General features: G+C 39.3%; 2 pseudogenes; one reads left to right on the top strand and one right to left on the bottom strand.

Moving 5' to 3' along the window:
• Positions 1-1,243, bottom strand: part of LOC102811783 — a 51,506-nt pseudogene extending 50,263 nt beyond the window's left edge.
• A 1,019-nt stretch (positions 1,244-2,262) lies between these two features.
• Positions 2,263-2,765, top strand: LOC102811400 (annotated as a pseudogene).
• The last annotated feature ends 381 nt before the right edge of the window (positions 2,766-3,146 follow it).

The following is a 3,146-nucleotide window of genomic DNA, read 5'->3' as shown; positions in this document are numbered from 1 at the left end:
GAGAAGGATATCATGTTTGGTAAGGTGGAAGGGCAGAGAAAAAGAGGAAGACCCCTAGCGAGATGGATTGGCCAAGTGGCAGCATCAATGGGCTCAAGCGTGGCAACAAATGTGAGGTTGGACCAGGGTCAGGCAGTGTTTCTTTCTGTCATGAAGAGGGTTGATGTGAGTCAGTACCGAATCTATTGCACGTAACAACAACAATAACAATCTCACAACACTACACTAAATTTCATAAATCGTAATCAAGGAATAGAGAAAATTAACTTACATATAGTAAAATACATGGAGTCTTGGTATGGTGCTTTAGGTTAAGCACTGAACTTCTAACCACAGGTTTATAGTTTAAACTCACCAGCTACTCCTTAGAATTTCTATACAAGGTCATCATTAGTTGGAACTGACTCAATGGCACTTACCAACAACAACCACATTAAGATATATAATAAACTTATCACAGAATAAGTATATAAAAATATAAAATTGCATGCTATCTTTAATCTGGAGTCCTAGTGTAGCACTGTAGGAAAAGAACTGGCCCCCAAGATTTATATGAACTGTAAGGTCAGCAGTTCAAACTCACCAGCCAGTCCTTGAAAACAGGGTTGTTATGAGTCAGAATCAACTCAAGGGAACTTTACAGCAACAATAATATCTTTAAATTAGGTTAACATTACAAACAATGTTTTATTTATTTTTCATTCATATATCTAGCAAAGATTCATTGTTAACTGCTTTATGATTTCATCTATTTGATGTTATAATGCAAAGACATGGAACTTTGAAATAAGAAATAAACTTGACATCAGCCCAAGGCCAATTTCTATAAATTATAGGCAGACATGCCTCCACCCTCCAATCTTCTTTAACAATTCTGATACCAGCTCTTCCTTCCACAGCACTCTCCACATATCTTCTGGGTTTGATAAATCATTGCAATGGTCACACAGACTATTATAACTGGTTACAATTCAGGATCAGAGTAATGCTCAAGCCACGGTTCTTCATTTAGAACACCATCTTGCCTCTCTCTGTCTTGCCCGATTATCCTCTGCCCTGATAGGACAATAGTACAAAGCTTTTTGTGTGCTGCTGATAAATTCCCTAATAATCATGCCCAGTGGAGTCACATAATCCTGTCAGCACCTTACTCTTGCTTCTCTTACCCATACCCATCAGGAAAACAGGAAATACTCCCAATCTTCTGAGTTTCACCCAGTTGTTTGGATGTCGTAAAAACCATGGAAGATGGATGGAATTCACAGGATATTTTACCAAAAAGAACTGGTCTACAATTAACTATCTTAGCCAGTAGTGTATGCCCAAGAACAAATGGTACTGAAGCAAGAAGTCCAAACTGTACTGAAGGCTTTGGCAAAAACAAGGAACAAGCTGTCCACAGAATGGCAATCAAGATGCATCAATAAATGGAAATATTAGTGATAATATATGCCAAGAAATTTGTATGACAGTTATCTGACTAACAAGTTGGATACGATCCATATTTTTCCTTGTTCAAAAGAAAAGTGATGCAGTGGAATATGGAGATTGTTGAACAATATCATTACTATGACATACAAGCAGAACTTCACTGAAAGTAATTTAAAAATAACTTCAGCCATACATTAACAGGAAACTGCCAGAAATTCAATCCAGATTCAGAAGAGGATATGGTATGAGGGATATCATTGCTGATGTCAGAGGGATCTTGGCTGAAAGAGCATATCATAAAGAAGTTTACCTCTGTTTTATTGGTGTATGTAAAACTTCTACTGTGTGGATCATAACACTTTATAGATAATATTACAAAGAAATGAAGTTACAGAACACTTAAGTGTGCTCATGTGGAACTTGCACATTGATCAGGAAGCAGTCATTTGAAATGAACAAGGGGGTATGATGTGGTTTAAAATCAGAAAAAGTTAGGGTTGTTTCCTTTCACTGTACTTAATAAATCTGAATACTGAACAAATAATTCAAGAAGCAGGACAATATAAAAACTCAGCATCAAGAGTGAAGGGAAGCTTGCCCGGCAGTTCCATGGATCTGTCTCTTGCTTCAACAGTGTTGGAATAGAAAAGATCCAAGGACTCCCAACCTCTAGCATCGGACCACCTCTATCCTTTGCAGGTGCAATCTTTTCTCCATCTTCTTGGCCATTCCCTGTTACTGGGGCCAGCTAAACACTGTGTGTGTGTGTGTGTGTGTGTGTGTGTGTGTGTGTGTGTGTGTGTGTGGCTAGCTCCAAATCTTCAACCAACCATGAGCTCTTAGACCCATCAGAAAGATTCTGCTGAAATGGAGTCTGGCGTCAACTATCTGGTCAATCTGCATCTGCAGGCCTCTTACACCTCTCTCTCTGGGTTTCTATTTTGATCTCAATGGTGTGATTTGGAAGGAGTGAGACACTTCTATGAGTTGGTGAAGGAGAAGTGTGAGGATGCCTAGTGTCTCTTGAAAGTGCAAAACCAGTGGATAGCCGCACTGTCTTCCAGGACATGAAGAAACAGATACAAGATGAGTCGGGGGAAAACTGACACCATAGAAGCTTCCCTTTCCTGGACAAGAATCTGAACTAGTCTCTTCTGCATCTGCATGCTGCACGACCCACACTTCTGTGACTTTCTGGAGAACCATTTCCTCAAGGAGGATGTGGAAATAGTCAAGAAGATGGGTGATCACCTGAGCAACCTCCAAAGGATGGCTGGCCCTTAGGAAGGACTGGGTGAATATTTCTTTCAAGGCTTACTCTCAAGCAAGATTAGGAGCCTGCAGAGCCTGGCAACCTGTGGTGTCCTTTAGCCTTCCCCTGCCATCCTCAGAGCATCTGCCTGAACCTCTTCTTCCAGCTACAGAGGCAGCATCACCAACACCCTGGAGTACCTTTTCTCCCAAGCCGTGAACCAAATGAAAACAAAACAAAACAAAAAACTGCCTTTTACAGAAAATAAATAAATAAACAAAACAAATAAATAAATAAATGAAGGAAGGAAGATTCATTAACAACATGAGATATACAATGATATATAGAAATAGCTTGAAGTATTTATTGATAAAGATCAGAGACCACACTATGGATTTTGGCATAGTGTGGCAATTATTTTAAATCTCCATTCTTTTCCTATAATAAACTATAATAGGAAGGA

This window comes from Chrysochloris asiatica, unplaced genomic scaffold, assembly GCF_000296735.1.
Source record: "Chrysochloris asiatica unplaced genomic scaffold, ChrAsi1.0 scaffold00111, whole genome shotgun sequence".
Classification (NCBI taxonomy): Eukaryota; Metazoa; Chordata; class Mammalia; order Afrosoricida; family Chrysochloridae; genus Chrysochloris; species Chrysochloris asiatica.
Note: the sequence above shows the minus strand (reverse complement) of the source record. Positions and strands in the feature narration are given on the sequence as shown.